We start from the raw sequence: 18,802 nt of genomic DNA, 5'->3' as shown, positions 1-18,802 counted from the left end.
ATATGAGTGTTCATGGCAGATTTATTTGTAAGAGCCCCAAGCTGGAAACAGCCAAATATCCCTCAAATGATGGCTAAGCAAAGTGTTTTACAACAATATTACAAATTACTATTGTTCACCTTAAAAATAAAAGTTATTTTACTAGCAGAAAATGCATTTCTTTGGAAATGGCAAAGGAACTGAAATTCTGGATAAGCAAGCTACAGCAAAAGGCATAATCAAGTCCAGTAAAGAAAGAGGTTGAGAGGATTTGTTTTGAATGAAAGTCCATCAGAGAGAAATGGGGGTTCAGGGTGATGATGGTTTTCTGTTTGGCTGTTGCTGAGGTAGTAAATTTCTTGTAGAAGATGCAATGTACATCTTTTCCCCTTGGGGTCAAATTCACCCAGGTCCTGTAATAGGCATGGAGTGGTACTGGGGAAGAGCTCCCTCTTCTGGCCTCTGAAGTCCATTTTAGTGAGGTTTGCAGACTCAGTTGCTCAGTCATGTCCAATTCTTTGCAACTCTGTGGACGGAAGCCTGTTAGGCTCTTGTATTCATGGAATTTTCCAGGCAAGAATACTGGAGTGGGTTGCCGTTTCTTCCTCCAGGGGAATCTTCCCGACCCGGGGATCGAACCCACATCCCTTCCACCTCATGCATTGACAGATGGCTTCTTTACCACCGTGCCACCTGGAAATCCCTTTTTCACACTATTCGGCAACAAGGGACAAGCCATTGATACATGCAATAACATGGATGGGTCTAAAGGGTATTGTTCTGAATAGAAAAAAAAACCGATCTCAAAAGATCACATGATATATGATTTTATATAACAGTCTTGAAATGACAGAATTATAGAGGTGGAAAAAAGACCAGTGGCTGCCAGGGGACAGGGATGGTGGGAGAGGAGAGATAAGGTGTGACCATAAAGGAGTAGCAGAGGAGCTCTTTATAGTGGTGGGATAGTTCTGAATCTTGATCATAGGTGGTTACATGAATCTACATGGGATAAAATGATAGAACTATACCTTTGGCATTGTGTGGATTTTGTATTACATGTAATCGCTGGAGGAAACAGAGAAGGGTACACAGAACCTCTCTGCACTATCTTTGAAATCTTTGAATCTATAATGATTTCAAATGAGCTTTAAAAAATGAAAAGTAATTTGTCGTGGTCCCTGCGTGAGTTGGAAAAAAATTTCCAGACACAAGGCAGAACAAGAACAGACTGGAATTTATTAGAGCTGGAGATGCTGTTAGAACAGCATGTTGGCTCAATGGAGAGCCCCTTTGTGGGCTAGTAGCCAATTCTTAGGAGAAGGCATTGGCACCCCACTCCAGTACTCTTGCCTGGAAAATCCCATGGATGGAGGAGCCTGGTAGACTGCAGTCCATGGGGTCGCTGAGAGTCAGACACGACTGAGCGACTTCACTTTCACTTTTCACTTTCATGCATTGGAGAAGGAAATGGCAACCCACTCCAGTGTTCTTGCCTGGAGAATCCCAGGGACGGGGGAGCCTGGTGGGCTGCTGTCCATGGGGTCGCACAGAGTTGGACACGACTGAAGCCACTTAGCAGCAGCAGCAGCAGCCAATTCTTATGGCCTCAAGACAGAAAAATCATGCTGGAAGGGTGGCAGTAGGTGATTAGTTATGATGCTCTAGGGGGGATATTCTATTTAATATGGAGTCAGGGAGCTGGCTGGTTTAGATCAGGAGGCTCATGGCAGTAGTTGCTATGCTGTTGTTCAGCCGCTAAGTTATGTCCAACTCTTTGCCCCTGAGAGGGTAACAGGCAGAAAGGCCAGGGGTCTCCAAATGGAGGAAATAGGCTGCAAGCGTCAGACATTTTTTATTTCTCCCTTAAGCCGCAGAAGGAAACAAACTACAAGTGTCAGATTTTTTTCTCTTAAATTTCTGTGTTGCCATGAGGACACCTGGTTCCACCCGAACTTAACTTTTCTCAAACCTTGAGCTAACCAATGCGTTTTCCTTTTGGAAATGTTTTTCTTAAGCTATGTTAATAAAACTATGTATTTGCTTTTGGAATTTGCTTTTCTTCAAAATGGTTCTACCTAAGAATAACTTGTTTTCTTTTCTCAAATCTTGGGCTGATAATAGGTCAACAAGCCAGTATTCACATCAGCTGTTTTATGGCTGGGAGATGACACACCTCGTGCCATCCTGTCTCAAAAATGCATATTGTGGGAGAGGGGTCGGTGAAACTCCGTCACCCTTGAGGTGTCTGTTTTATCTGATTAATAGCTTTTTAACAGACATAAAACAAACGGCTAAAGACTAGCAGGGGGGCACTCTTTCTGCCCCCTTCTGATGTCTATGTCAAAGGCTTTCTCTACCTCTTTTATACTTTACTAAAACTTTATTACACAAAAGCTCTGAGTGATCAAGCCTCATCACTGGCCCCGTATTGAATTCCTCTCCTCCAGAAGCCAAGAATCCAGGCAGCGTCTTTCGCAGCTCAACAACAACCTTTCATCTTGGGGGCTCACCCGGGGTTCTTCAGGACAAGTTAAGGACGCTTGGAGCTCTAGTCGTTTGTTCTAGCAAATACGTTTTCTGCTGTATTTTACTAACTCTATGGTGTGCTTGTGTGTGTGATCGATTAAAAGAGACACATATGCGAACCAAGGGCTGTGTCTTAATCTGCGATTCTGAGGTGACCTCATAACGGTTTATGGCAGAAACCCTGTCAGGGGATTATACCGACCTTCTAATGTCGAGAGGCACCCAATGTCTCCTTCGGGGAGCGGCAGAGATGGTCGAAGTGTGTGGGCCGAACTCTCCTTTCTCGGTCAAACTTTCTGGTCTCTCTGACCATTTCATAACTTCTGGGAATTAGAACAAACTACTAACCTACTCTGTTGGATCATAGATTTTCAAGGGACTTGTGATCTGTGTTGTTACTGTGTACTGTTACTTAGGTCCCAAATTTAGACTGGTAATCAGGAAGCGCCTAGTCTCACTGGGAGTTGAAAGTTCAGAAGCTAGATGGAGCTCTAGCCCCAAGAGCATCTCTCAGGTTAAAGGTTACTCGGGTTACTCAGACACGACTGAAGCGACTTAGCAGCAGCAGCAGGAAGCACAGCGGGCTTCTTCCTTTGGTAAGGCTAGCTCTTAGTGGACCAGAGGAGACTCTCCAGTGGCTTTTGTCCCAACTCGTTAGATATTCTTTCTGTGGAATCTGTAGAAATACTGGTGTAGTGACGCTCAGAAGGAACGTATTGGTTTTATGTTTGTACCCGTCTTATTGTGGTCAGAAATATATTCAGGGTCGTGCAGAGGCACTCAGGAGATGAATGTTTCCCCCAGTGGTCTTAGTGTGGGAGGCATTCCGGAAGGTTACTCTGACTGCACCCCGGGTGGCATCAGAGGCATGCAAGGTTTTAATGGTGAGGACCTGGACATTAGTCTGGGATGCCATCAGGTCCCCTTGGTGCAACTCCATCCCGCCTCGGTGGTAGAGCCGGGAGGGACGAGTAAGGTGCCTGCGTCAGTAAGGGACAGACGAAGTCCAACCAGGGAAGGAAAGCTTCAGTGTAAAGTCTGCCTATACCCCCATCTAGAGCAGGGAGCGGAGAAGGCAAGGACAACCCACTCCAGTACTCTTGCCTGGAAAATCCGATGGATGGAGGAGCCTGGTAGGCTGCAGTCCATGGGGTCGCTAAGAGTCGGGCACCACTGAGCGACTTTACTTTCACTTTTCACTTTCATGCGTTGGAGAAGGAAATGGCAACCCACTCCAGTGTTCTTGCCTGGAGAATCCCAGGGACGGGGGAGCCTGGTGGGCTGCTGTCTCTGAGGTCGCACAGAGTCAGACATGACTGAAGCGACTTAGCAGCAGCAGAGCAGGGAGGAACGCCTCCAGTAGAAAGATGGCACCAATCGCTTTTTTTCCTCTCTTACAGTTGGGAGCTAACAATTCCAGACTGGCTCCTTTGAACTGTATCCTGAAAAACTGGGATAGATTTGATCCCCAGGGCTTGAAGAAAAACTGGGATAGATTTGATCTTCCTGTGTGATGCCATGGTATCCATTGGAGGATGGCGAACGGTGACCAGTTGGAGGGTCTCTTAATGCCGTTTTACAATTCGAGCGGTTCTGTAGAAAACAAGGGAAATGGGTAGAAGTAGCGTATGTGTCGGAGAAGGCGATGGTGACCCCACTCCAGTACTCTTGCCTGGAAATTCCCATGGGCAGAGGAGCCTGGTAGGCTGCAGTCCATGGAGTCGAAAAGAATTGGACACGACTGAGCGACTTCACTTTCAATTTTCACTTTCATGCATTGGAGAAGGAAATGGCAACCCACTCCAGTGTTCTTGCCTGGAGAATCCCAGGGATGGGGGAGCCTGGTGGGCTGCCGTCTATGGGGTGGCACAGAGTCGGACACGACTGAAGCGACTTAGCAGCAGCAGCAGCATATGTGTTGCCCTTTTTTCCCTCTGCAAGACATGCCAGATTTATGTCCTCAGGGTATAGATTTGGGCATGAAACCTTCAGCTCCCTTCTGTCCTCCTACTTTGCCCCCATACCCGGGCTCCAAACTGACCAAACTGAAAGTCAGGGAACCTCCCCCCTACACCCCCGCCAGGAAAGGTTGCCTTGGTCTTGGTAAAAATCCAAACTGAGATTCAAATTGCCCAAGTACGGGGCCAAAAAACCCCTGTCTCAGTACAACCTCAGATTACTCTGGTTTCAATAGAAACCCAGGCAATCCAAGTAAGAGAAGCTCCGACAGCAAAACTAAGGGTGATTAAATACAGGGTGAGGTGGAGGACCGGAGACAGAGAGATAAAGAAAAACAGGTTTCTCCAATCTATCCCTGGGATCATATGTGCTGAACAGCCAGAGAGGCTGGGGAACAGGCACACCAGCTGTTGCCTCTTCATGAAGCATCCACTGGAAGAAAAAAAACCTGACACTTGTAGTTTGTTTCCTCCTGCCACTTAAGGGAGAGATAAAACATGTCTGACACTTGTAGCCTGTTTCCTCCGTTTGACACCCCTGGCCTTCCTGCCTGTTACCCTCTCACCACCCCATGGACTGCAGCACGCCAGGCTTCCCTGTCCTTCACTATCTCCTCGAGCTTGCTCAGACTCATGTCCATTGAGTCGATGATGTCATCCAACCATTTTATCCTCTTGTCATCCCCTTCTCCTCCTGCCCTCAATCTTTCCCAGCATCAGGGTCTTTTCCAATGAGTTGGCTCTTCTCATCAGGTGGCCAAAGTAGTGGAGCTTCAGCATCAGTCCTTTCAATGAATATTCAGGGTTGATTTCCTCTAGGCTTAACTGGTTTGATCTTCTTGCTGTCCAAGGGACTCTCAAGAGTCTTTTCCAATACCACAGTTCGAAGGCATCAGTTTTTTTGGTGCTCAGCCCTCTTTATGGTCCAACTCAGGGCTCTTCCAAGGTACTTCTACCCCTCAGTGGTCCGAGGGCATGCAGTCCTTTCAATGAATATTCAGAGTTGATTTCCTTTAGGCTTGATAGTTTTGATCTTTTTGCTGTCCAAGGGACTCTCGAGTGTCTTCGCCAGTACCACAGTTTGAAAGGATCAATTCTTCAGTGCTCAGCCTTTTTTATGGTCCAGCTCTCATATCTGTACATAACTGGTGGAATGTGGTTGCTATGGGACTTGGTTAATTCCAGAGATTTTTGTTTAAATCCTGTCTTCCAATGCTCATATCTCAGCCATTTATGAGTCTGCTTGTGTTGACTGGTTTTTCTCTTAATTTTAGAATACATTTTCTTGCTTCATATATTTAGTAAATATTTCTTTATATGCTGGACTTGGGACATACACTGTAGAGATTTGGCTTGTGTTATCTCACTCTAAATGTGTTGAGTTTTGTTCTGGTCAGCAGTTAAATTACTAATGAATTAACTTGATCATGTATGTCATGGCTTGGCTTTAGGTTTTGTTTTCCTATTTTGTCCTCATAGCCTTCAAGTCTCTCATGTCAGTTTATGGGAATGTCCTTCCTTGATACTTTCAGAAAGTAGTTATATGATCTCCACCTAATTTACTGTAGCAAATGTCACGTCCAGGCTTCAAGGAGTCATTCTAGCAGGATGTTGGAGCTCCAGATGTTGACAGATATTAAACTCATGGGAGAGTGCTCCCAGGTAAATAAATTCTCATGTCTTCTCTTATACTTCCTCTCCCAGATTCTTCCAGTACATAATAGCCCCTGCAACTCTTTTGGTAAATAAATGGTTTCATCCGGAGCAGGACTGTACTTTTGATCTTGGGCCGTGATGAGGACTAACTCTAGGTATTGGGCTGGTGGCAGTGTGGGGCAGCAAAGAGGAGGGGGCACATTATCATTCTGTAAGGGAAGATTCTACCTCAGGGAAGTTCTTCGCCTCGTCTCTAGGGAGCAGGAGGCTGCTCTGCTTACTAAGGTTTGAGGTGAGGGGTTTTTATAGCCTAACCTGTTCAGGGAAAACTGGAGGTTCAAGTTTCTTGAGCGTATCCATTCAAATTTTCCCATAGCAGTCATCTGAATCCCATTGCTTTTCTATCAGGGACACTGCCTTTAGGATAGGAGATCAATTATGGTTGATCATACGGCCTCCTTTGCAGTTCTGCCACCCTTATGATTCAATTCCGTGTCTGATTTTCTGCCCATTCTACTCTCCAGGGGCAAGAGAACAGGGTTTTGAGGAGCCACCATACCATTTTCCACAGTGGCTGTACCACTTTACATTCCCGCAGTGCACAAGGACTCCAACTTCTTCACATCCTAAAAGGGAACTCTCCTACATTGTCAGTGGAAACTGCAAATTGTGCAGCCACTGTGGAAAGCAGTATGGAGTTTGCTAAAAAAAACTAAAGAAGCGTTGCTGTGTGATCCATCAGCCCCACTCCTGGGCATATATCCAGAAAAAAATTTAATTTGAAAAGATGCATGCACCCCAGAGTTCACAGCAGCACTGTTTACAATGGCCAAGACGTGGAAGCAACCTGAATGTCCATCAACAGATGAACACATAAAGAAGGTGTGGTATATACACGTGATAGAATACTACTCACCCATGAAAAAGAAATAATGCCCTTTGCAACAACATGGATGGACCCAGAGGTATCATAGTAAGTGAAGCAAGTCAGAGAAAGACAAATGGCCTATGATGTTACTGATAGTGGAATCTAAAATATGATACAAATGAACTTATTTACAAAACAGAAACAGGTTCATAAGCATAGAAAGCAAACTTACAGCTACCAAAGCAGGGAAATGTGGGTAGGGGTAAATTAGGAGTTTGGGATTAGCAGATACAGACTACTGTATATAAAATAGATAACACCGTGCTCCACCACTGTACTGCACTATTCCCCGCTGGATAGCACAGGGACTAGATTCAGCATCCTCTAATAAGCCATAATGGAAAAGAATATGTATGTATATATAACTGAATAACTTTGCTGTACATCAGAAACTAGCACAACTTTGTAAATCTACTTCAATTAAAAAAAAAAATTCCCCACATCCTTGCCAATGCTTGCTGTATTATGGGGGTTTTGTGTGTGTTTTAATAACAGCCCCCCTAACGGGTGTGAGTTATCTTATTATAGTTCTGATTCGTGCTTCACTAATGATTAGTGAGGCTGAGTATCTTTCATATGCTTGTTGGCCAATTGCATATGTTCTTTGGAGAAATTTCTATTCAGTTCCTTTGCCTATTTCTGAATCTGGTTTTTTGTTGAGTTTGGGGAGTTTTCTATATATTCTGGATATTAATCCCTTATCAGGTAAATGATCTGCAGATATTTTCTCCCATTCTGTGGCTTTTGCATTTTTACTCTGTGGACAGTGTCTTCTGACACTTTAAATTTTCATGAATTTCAACTTGCCTGTTTTTTCTTTTTTTAAACTTGTACCATTGTAGCATCTAAGAAATCATTGTCAAATCCAGTGCTGTGAAACTTCTGTGTTGTCTTTAAGAATGTATTGCATTAGGTCTTACATTTCTGTCTTTGATCTATTTTTAGCTATTTTTATATGATGTTAGATAAGCATCTAACTTCATTCGTTTGTATATGGATATCTAATTCTCTCAGCACCATTTGTTGAAAAGACTATCCTTTCCCCATTGAGTAATCTTGGCACCCTTTTAAAAATCATTTTACCATGCAAGGGTTTATTTCTGGGTTTTCTATTCTGTTCGAGTCATCTAAATGTCTGTCTCTATGCCAGTACCACCCTGTTTTGATTGCTGTAGCTTTAGAGTAGGTTTTTAAATCAGAATGTGAGTACTCCAACTTTGTTCTTTTTAAAGATTGTTTTGGTTATTTGGGGGTCCCTTGAGATTCCCTATGACTTTTAGGATGGGATTTTCTTTCTTCTTTTTTATTTACTTATTTTATTTAGGCTGCACTGGGTCTTCACTTTGGTACTCGGGCTTGGTTGCCCTGTGGCATGTGGGATCTTAGTTCCCTGACCAGGGATTGAACCTTCATTCCCTGAATTGGAAGGCAGGGTCTTAACCACTGGACCATGAAGGAAACCCCAGGATGGGATTTTTTTTCTATCTCGGCAAAAAAAGTCATTGAAATTTTTGATAGGGATTGCATTGAATCTATAGATCACTTTGGGTAGTATTGACATTTTAACAATATGAAGTCTTCCAATCCATAAATATGGAATATATTTTTATTTATATCTCTGTAATTTCTTTCAACAATGTTTTGTATGTTTTACTGTACAGATCTTTCACCTTCTTGGTTAAATCAATTTCTAAGTATTTTATTCTTTTCGATGCCACTGTAAATGGAATTGCTTTTATGATTTTCATTTCAAATCACTCATTGCATATAGAAATGCAACGGATTTTGTGCATTGACTTAGTATCCCGCTACTTTGCTGAATTCATTTATTAGTTCTACCAGATTTTTTGTGGAATCTTTATGATTTTAAACTTATAAGGTTATCTAGAAATAGACATAATGGTACTGCTTTCTTTCCAACTTGGACGCCTTTTATTTTTACTTTATTTTTCTTGCATTAAAAAAAATGTCTTGGCTGTGCCGCTTGGGATGGGGGAACTTAGTTCTCTGGGCAGGGGTTGAAACTGTACCCCCTGCGGTGGAAGCTCAGAGTTTTAATCACTGGACTGACGGGGAAGTCCTTTCATTTCTTTTTCTTGCTAAACTGCTCTGCCTAGAACTTCTGCTGCTGCTGATTCGCTTCAGTCGTGTCCGACTCTGTACGACCCCACAGACGGCAGCCCACCAGGCTCCCCCGTCCCTGGGATTCTCCGGCAAAGAACACTGGAGTGGGTTGCCATTTCCTTCTCCAATGCATGAAAGTGAAAAGTGAAAGTGAAGCTGCTCAGTCGTGTCCAACTCTTTGCGACCCCATGGACTGCAGCTTACCAGGCTCCTCCATCCATGGGATTTTCCAGGCAAGAGTACTGGAGTGGGGTGCCATTGCCTTCTCCACTTTTAGAGCCTGCTGCTGCTGCTAAGTCGCTTCAGTTGTGTCCGACTCTGTGCGACCCCATAGACGGCAGCTCACCAGGCTCCCTCGTCCCTGGGATTCTCCAGGCAAGAACACTGGAGTGGGTTGCCGTTTCCTTCTCCAATGCATGAAAGTGAAAAGTGAAAGTGAAGTCGCTCAGTCGTGTCTGACTCTTTGAGACCCCATGGACTGCAGCCTACCAGGCTCCTCCGTCCATGGGATTTTCCAGGCGAGAGTACTGGAGTGGCTTGCTATTGCCTTCTCCTTTAGAGCCCACTGAGACTTAGTTTTTGCCCTAGCATATGATCTATCCTGGAAAATATCTCATATGCACTTGAAAAGAATGTGTATGCTGTTGTTCGGTGGAGTGTTCAGCTACACCAGGTTGAACACTGGGTTGTTTTACTGTGTTGTTTAAACCCTTGATTTCTTTGCTTATCCTCTGTCTGGTTGCTCTATTACTCAGAGGTATTGAGGTCTCCAACTGTTATTGTAGAACTGTCTATTTTGCCCTTTAGTTCTGACAGTTTTGCTTCACATATTTGACCTGTTATTAGGTGCATAAATTTTATAATTGTTAAATATTTTTCTGTATTGAACATTTTATTAATATATAGTGTTGTTCTTTGTCTCTTGTAAACTGCTTGATTTAAAGTCTATTTTGCCTGATATTAGTATAGCCAGTCTTGCTCTCTTTGGTTTACGATTCACAGGGAATGTCTTTTTCTATCCTTTCACTTTCAACCTGTTTGTGTCTTTGATTCTTAAGTGAGTCTCTTATAGACAGTATATAGTTGGGCCACGTACTTTTCCCCTTCTTCCATCCTGTCTTTTGACTGGAGAACTTAATCTACTTACATTTGAAGTAATTACTGATAAGGAGGGACTTATTTCTGTCATTGTATTATTTGTTTTCTATAAGTTTTTTTGTCTCTCTATTTCCTGCATTCCTGTCTCTTTTCAGTCAACTTTTTTTGTGGTGAAATGTTTAAATTCCTTTCTCATTATCTTTTGTGTATATTCTTTAGCTATTTTCTTTGTAACTACCATGGGGATTATATTTAACATCTTAAAGTTATAACACTCTAGTTTAAATTTATACAACTTTAACCTCAATAATCTGGAATCAAAATAGCTGGGAGAAATATCAATAACCTCAGATACGCAGATAATACCACCCTTATGGCAGAAAGTGAAGAAGAACTAAAGAGCCTCATGATGAAAGTAGAAGAGGAGACTGGAAAAGTTGGCTTAAAACTCAACATTCAGAAAACTAAGATCAAGGCATCCAGTCCCATCACTTCATGGCAAATAGATGGGGAAACAGTGGCTGACTTTATTTTTCTGGGCTCCAAAATCACTGCAGATGGTGACTGCAGCCATGAAATTAAAGGACACTTACTCCTTGGAAGGAAAGTTATGACCAACCTAGACTGCATACTAAAAAGCAGAGACATTACTTTGCCAACAAAGGTCCATTTAGTCAAGGCTATGGTTTTTCCAGTAGTCATGTATGGATGTGAGAATTGGACTATAAGGAAAGCTGATCTCCAAAGAATTGATGCCTTTGAACTGTGGTGATGGAGAAGACTCTTGAGAGTCCCTTGGACTGCAAGGAGATCAGTCCTGAGTGTTCATTGGAAGGATTGATGTTGAAGCTGAAACTCCAATACTTTGGCCACCTGATTTGAAGAGCTGACTCATTTGAAAAGACCCTGATGCTGGGAAAGATTGAAGGTGGGAGGAGAAGGGGACAACAGAGAATGAGATGGTTGGATGGCATCAGCGACTCAATGGACATGAGTTTGGGTAAACTCTGGGAGTTGATGATAGACAGGGAGGCCTGGCAAGCTGCAGTCCATGGGGTCAGAAAGAGTCAGACACGACTGAGCGGCTGAACTGAACTCAACCTCAATAACATGCAGAATCTCTGTTATTTTACAGTTCTGTCCTAACTCTTTTAGTTTTTGTCACAAAATGAATCTGAATTCATCGTGTTGTTGTTCAGTTACTCAGACGTGTCTGATTCTCTGTGACCCCATGGACTGCAGCATGCCAGGCTTCCCTGTCCTTCACTATCTCCTGGAGTTTGCTCAAACTCACGTCCATTGAGTCAGTGATGCCCTCCAACCATCTCATCTTCTGTCATCCCCTTCTCTTCCTGCCTTCAATCTTTCCCAGCATCAGGGTCTTCTCTAATGAGTTAGCTCTTTGCATCAGGTGGCCAAAGTATTGGAGCTTCAGCATCAGTCTTTCCAATGAATATTCAGGATTGATTGCCTTTAGGATTGACTGGTTTGATCTCCTTGCAGTCCAGGGGACTCCAAAAAGTCTTCTCCAGCACCAGAGTTCAAAAGAATCAATCCTTCAGCGCTCAGCCCTTAAGCAAAAAGCTAATAATTCTCTTAAATGCATTAGTCTCTTAAATCATGTAGAAAACAAAAAGTATAGCTGCAAACCACTGTTACAATAATACTAGGTTTTATAATTGCCTATATATTTATTTATGGGCTTTCCAGGTGGCTCAGATAGTAAAGAATCCACCTGCAATGCAGGGGACCTGGGTTCGATCTCTGGGTCAGGAAGATTCCCTGGAGAAGGCAATGGCAACCCACTCCAGTATTCTTGCCTGGGAAATCCCATGGACAGAGGAGCCCGGTAGGGTATAGTCCATGGGGTCACAAGAGTCAGACACAACTTAGTGACTAAACCACCACCACCATATATTTACTTACATTATGATCTTTATTTGTATGGCTTTGAGTTACTGTCTAGTTTCCTTTCATTTCACCTTGCAGGACTCTCTCGAGCATTTCTTGATCAGGACAGGTCTAGTGGTCACAAACTCCCTCTGCTTTTGTTTATCTGGGAATGTCTTGATTTCTTGCCTCCCCCTCCCTTTTTTTGCTTTCTTATTTTTGCTGTACTATGCAGCTTATAGGATTTCAGTTCCCTAACCAGGGACTGAACCCAGACCATGCTAGTGAAAGCCTGGGATCCTAACCACTAGGCTACCAGGGGAGTTCCTCTCCCTCCCTTTTTAAGTACCATTTTTGTGGACATAGGATTTTTCATTGACAGTTTGCCTTTTTCTTTGAGTATAAGAGCCCACTGTCTTCTTTGGCTCCAAATCTTCTGAAGAAAAATCTGTAGATAATCTTTTGGAGGATCCCATATTGATAATTATTAAAGATGAGTAGTGGGATTATTATATTATTTTCTTCTATGTAGATAGAAAATTTTCATTAAAGCAGGGTAAAAATATTCACTTAGATGCACATGTGGGTGAATTTGTAAACAAATCTTTCTGTACATCTACCTATTTAATCTTTATTCCCTATTGCAATCTGACCTCCGCCTGAAAGTACCTCTTATGCCTGCTAGTGACAAATTCAGTTTTTTTTTTTTTTTTTGGTATATGTGCTGCTGAAGCAAGCACACAAATTCAGTTTTTATATATCTACAAGTATCTTCTGTTGAGTCCTGCACCAAGGCCACAGAAGTGGAGCTCAGAACCGAGGTCACCTCCAAAGCTGACTGAGCCCCTTGGTAACCATTGCCAAAAGCCCCCCCGATCATCACCAGCAGGTTTCCTGACCCATATTAGGCAAAAATGCCCACCCCAGTGCTCATCCCATAGCACCCTAACCAATTACCTAATGCCAGTTTCCCAGCAGGATTTTTCTTTGCCTTGAGGCTATAAAAATTGGCTGCTGCTGCCGCTGCTAAGTTGCTTCAGTTGTGTCCGACTCTGTGCGACCCCACAGATGGCAGCCCACCTGCCGGGGACCAGCCCCGGCTGATCCAGGGTATTCGAAGGAGAGACGGCGTAGGCGAGGATCAGGATACGATAGCTTCAATTAGATATTAATTAAAGATATAAAGAGTAATAGAATAAGGATAGCTCAGTAGGAAAATTCAGTGGAGAAAAGAGGCTGAGTAGCTTGGTTTACGCGGGGGACCAATAAAACTTCAAGACAAGAAGCTTGCACCACTTACGTAGGCCGCAGGCGTCCTTCCGTTCTCCCGAAGGAGAGGAGACACTGAGGCCTCCCCGGTCGGATCTTAGAAGCCCAGGCATAATTAGTAAGCATGGTGGGTTCCACGCTCCAGATGGAGACTCAACCAGAGTGAGAGAGAGAACGACATGGGGAGACCAGTATTTCGAGAAACTGATCCCAATTCTTTATTTTCCAGAGTCTGTTTTTATACACTGAGATGTTATACAAAAGTCACGTGGGGACAGCAGTCCTGACTTTTATTAAAGTCAGGTGCTTCACACAAATGTATACAGAGGTCTTAGGGGTGTTACATCATCTTCTGGCCAGGGGGGCCTGCTGACAATTTACGACCCTCTCCTTGTGACAGCGGTCAGTCAATCAGGACACTTATTTCTCCAGGGCTGATTATTCTCAAAACAGATGCCACCCAAGTAAAGTTACATTCCTACAGGGTGAGGGTGTAGTGGGTTTTAGTTAAGGAAAGAATTTACTTAGCCTAAGGTCTAACGTGATTGATATCAAAGGTTAATTCTATATATTCATTAATGTGTGTAAGGGCAGGGGATATGGAGACTTAGCAACAAACATTGGCTCAACAAATGAAAAACCCTTCACCAACACAATTTCTAATTAGCCCACTATACTTATAGTTTTCTAACTTCTCTAAAGAACCTGTTTTTAGAGGGTTTAAAGCATCTTGTGCCTCTCACGGTTGGGAGGCTGTGAGCAATCACATGTGGCCGGACGAGCCTGTCAGGCAGGCTAGAGAACCTTCAGAGGAGTTTGTAGGTTAAAACACTCTTGTCACACCCAAGAGTTTTTGACTGGAGCTCTAGGTTAACTCCTTCTCCGAAAGAGGTGGTGGGGGACAGCCCCCCGTAAAGTCAGAGGTGTAGGTAAGAGCACAAAGTAGTAAAGTAGGCAGGCTCTGGTTATGGGGGTAGATGCTCGAGGAGTTCCAGGGGGACTCCTGAGGCTCGATCCCGCCTTTGCGTATGTCGAGCCTCCTTCCTCATGACCTTTGTCACGGGCGGAGTACCTCACTCTGGCCCCCAACACCCACCAGGCTCCCCCGTCCCTGGGATTCTCCAGGCAAGAACACTGGAGTGGGTGGCCATTTCCTTCTCCAATGCATGAAAGTGAAAAGTGAAAATGAAGTCACTCAGTCGTGTCCGACTTCTTAGCGACCCCATGGACTGCAGCCCACCAGGCTCCCCCATCCCTGGGATTCTCCAGGCAAGAGTACTGGAGTGGGTTGCCATTGCCTTCTCCAATGCATGAAAGTGAAAAGTGAAAGTGAAGTCGTTCAGTCGTGTCCGACTTCTTAGGGACCCCATGGACTGCAGCCCACCAGGCTCCCCCGTCCCTGGGATTCTCCAGGCAAGAACACTGGAGTGGGTTGCCATTGCCTTCTCCAATGCATGAAAGTGAAAAGTGAAAGTGAAGTCGTTCAGTCGTGTCCGACTTCTTAGCGACCCCATGGACTGCAGCCCACCAGGCTCCTCCGTCCATGGGATTCTCCAGGCAAGAGTACTGGAGTGGGTTTCCATTGCTAGCCCACAAAAATGGTCGACTTTCCCAGGTCTGTCAGGGGGTTGGAGTGCTGTGCTCATAGCACCTTCTGTATCTCTGCTCCTTGCTCTTAATAAACTCACTCCCTTCTGAAATACTCTGTGTCTGGAAATTCTTTTCCAACCTGTGCTCAGACTGCCTCAATATCTTCTTTTGTGTCTCCTTTTCTGACATACATTTTTGCTGTCTTGAACTTGACACAGCAGTCATTTTCTTTTAGCTCATTGAAGGTCATGGATGGTCTTCTCTTTCCAGCTGTTTCTGTTGAGAAGTCAGCTTTCAACCTAATTTTTGCTCCTTTGAAGGCAAGTTGACTTTTCCCCTCAAATTCTGTTAAGATTAAAAAAAATTGTCTTTGGTTTTCTGATATTTTACCGTAATGTAGCTAGGAGTATAATTAATTTTATTTATTTTGCTTGGAATTTATAAAGCTTCATTATTTAAAAAAATCCTGTCATTTTTAAAAATATTGCTTCAACCTCATGATCTCTTTCCCCTCTTTGATTCTAATTGAAGGCATATTTTATTTACTTAGTGTAGCCTCCGTATCTCCTATTCTGTCTTCCACATGTGTTATTCTTTAGTCTCTTTATGTTTAATTCAGAATATTTTCTTCTGACCTATCTACAAACTCGCTAATTCTCTCTTCAGTTTTGTCTAATTGACTGTGAAAACCATTAATTATTGTATTTTTCTATTTAGGGTTTTTTCTAACCTGCTGTGCCTTTTTTTATACTTTGGTAGTTTTAAATTTTTTCTCAGTCTTGCACATAGCATGGTTATTTTTTAGTCTGATAATTCCAATATCTGATCTCTCTGGGGGTGTTTATTTTTTCTTCTCTCTCTCTCTTTTAAATAACCATTCCTGACTGGCTTATTTTGTTGGAAGAGAACATAGAATTAACAATGTGAAGACAGTTGGTTCTTATTTCAGAGAGACAGCAGTGAGCAGTCCTGAAGAGAGACTTTAGTTCCCTGCCCAGGAATTGGACCTGAGCAGCCTGGATGAAAATCAGGACTCTTAGTCACTAGACACCAGAGGCTAGAAGCTGGAAGCGAAGTTGCCCTGGCTCTTACCCCCACTGAAAGCAAAAATATTTCAAGGAGGCAAAAACTGTAATAGGTACGAAGGTTATTATTAGAGACACAGCACAGCAAGTGGAAGAGCACAGAGAGAGAGTTTGTTTGTTTAGGACAGAAGCTGGGCAGAAATACAAGCCTAGAGAGAAAGGGTGTGGGCGTCCTTCCTCATGAGAAAGAGTACAGTGAAGAGGTGCTTTAATCCTTTATGTAGGACAGTTCTTCAGGGTTTTTGTTTTCCTTTGGCCAGCTTTTTCTTTTCCCATGACTGACCTGTTCTAGGACTCTCCCCAACACGCATGCACAACATTTTCCTAAGATGGGTTCTGCCGCAGAAGGCAGTGGGGATATTATTGTTATGGGGTACACCTATTATGGGGTGGTGTCCCCTCCATTTTTGATACCCAAGGAGCCTCCCTGTGCATGTGCAGATGGGGAAGTTTTCCTTGACCTCAGGAGTGGCCATCTTATCTCTTTACTTCAACAAAGTTCAGCTTCTACCACTAGCTTTGTCCTTGGAGTGTCTGGGTGAGAACAAAGCTTCAATTTTACTCCATTTGACAAATACCAGCTGTCCAGCCCAGGGGCACATCTATTTCCTACCTCAGTATCTGAGGTTGGGAAAAACATCCTCTCCTCCCTATACATGCCCGCTGGCACAAGTGAAAAGTAACCAACTGTGAAGGAGCAGCTGAGACAGTGAGTGGGAGTCAGGAGAGAGAGACGTGGAACCCCAGGGCAGCAGGAGAGGCCATGCATGTGCTGGGAGGGCCCAGAGGCAGTGTGCCGTGAACACCTGAGTACATGCCTCTGTGTCTTCCACATAGATCTGTGTAAGTATTTAAAGGTAAGTTGGCACTCCCCACCTGCCCTCTCTCCCTCCTGCTTCATGTTGGTTACTGCAATCCTGGCTCCTCTTTCCACGTGAGGGTGAAAGGATGGAGGATCCTGAGTACATCATCCCTAGACTTCAATCAGATCCATATCCATCAGTTTCTGAATCTTCTGTGCCATGACAATATTCTTGAATGTTCACTTAGTGCCTCCTGCATTGGCAGGCGGGTTCTTTACCACTAGCACCGCCTAAATGTACTTCTTTAATGCTATTGAAGGATTGTTGTTGAGTCACTCGGTCATGTCCGGCTCTTTGCGACCCCACGGACTGTAGCACGCCAGACTTCCTGTCCTTCCCCATCTCCCAGAGCTTGCTCAAACTCATGTCCATTGAGTCAGTGATGCCATCCAACCATCTCATCCTCTGTCGTCCCCTTCTCTTCCTGCCTTCAATCTTTCCCAGCATCAGGGTCTTTTCCAAGGACCCTTTCATCAGGTGGCAAAAGTATTGGAGCTTCAGCTTCAGCATCAATACTTCCAAAGAATATTCAGGGTGGATTGAAGCATAGTTGATTTAAAATGCTGTGTTAACTTCTTATGTACAATAAAGTGACTCAGTTATACATATGTTACCAACCAGAGTTCTTGGTCTCCTTAATCAATAGAAATTGATCAGAGGCCAGACAAGAAATTCAGGCAAGGCTTTACTGGGGCCCCTGCTGTAGCAGGGAGGAGCGAGAACAAGTAACAGATTCCCTTGCTTTCTCACTCGCTGGGGAGTGGGCAAGCTGGTTCCTTATATGAGGTGAGGGTGGGGTGTGTCCAAGGGTGGCTTAGGTGGATTACCCACCCTTTAGGTGGTGGTGTGTGCAGGGCGCATGCACAGTACCCTGCTTTTGCTCCTGAGCCCCTACTTTTTCCCCCAGCTCTTCAGAATTGGCAGTTGGTCTTTTTGTGTCTTGTTGAGAATTTGCCCCAACAGGGCATGCAAACTTGCTAAAAATAAGTATTTTTAGTCCCCTATAGTTTCCTTGTATCTTGTTGCTCTGGGAGATGTTTGTTCAGGTGCAAGCATTGTAGCAAGGCAGCAAAGGGTCCCAGGTCTTAGGGCCGTCTCACGTGTGTGTGTGTGTGTGTGTGTGTGTGTGTGTATTCTTTCCTGTGCTTTTCCATTATGGTTTGTCGCAGGGTATTGAATATAGTTCCCTGTGTGATACAGTAGGACCTTGTTGTTTATCCATCTTATATATAAGAGTTTGCCTCTGCTAACCCACACCGCCAGTCCTTCCCTCACCTACCTTTTGGCAACCAAAAGTCTGTTCTCTGTATCTGTGAGTCTGTTTTTGTTTCACAGATATATTGATTTATATCGTATATTAGATTCCACATATTGTTTTTGTTCAATTGCTCAGTCGTGTCCAACTCTTTGCAACCCCATGGACTGCATGCAGCACGCCGGCCTTCCCTGTCCTTCCCCATCTCCCAGATCTTGCTCAAACTCATGTCCATTGAGTCAGTGATGCCATCCAACCATCTCATCCTCTGTTGTCCCCCTCTCCTCCTGCCTTCAATCTTTCCCAGCATCAGGGTCTTTTCTAATGAGTCAGCTTTTCACATCAGGTGGCCAAAGTATTGGAGCCTCAGCTTCAGCATCAGTCCTTCTAATGAATATTCAAGATTCATTTCCTTTAGGATTGACTGGTTTGATCTCCTTATAGTCCAAGGGGCTCTCAAGAGTCTTCTCTAACACCACAGTTCAAAAGCATCAATTCTTCAGCACTCAGCCTATTTATGGCTCGACTTTCACATCCATACATGACTACTGGAAAAACCGTTGCTTTGACTATATGGG

This window comes from Bos grunniens, chromosome 21 (assembly GCF_055505025.1).
Source record: "Bos grunniens cultivar Pamir isolate PY7600 chromosome 21, Bosgru_T2T1.0, whole genome shotgun sequence".
Classification (NCBI taxonomy): Eukaryota; Metazoa; Chordata; class Mammalia; order Artiodactyla; family Bovidae; genus Bos; species Bos grunniens.
Note: the sequence above shows the minus strand (reverse complement) of the source record.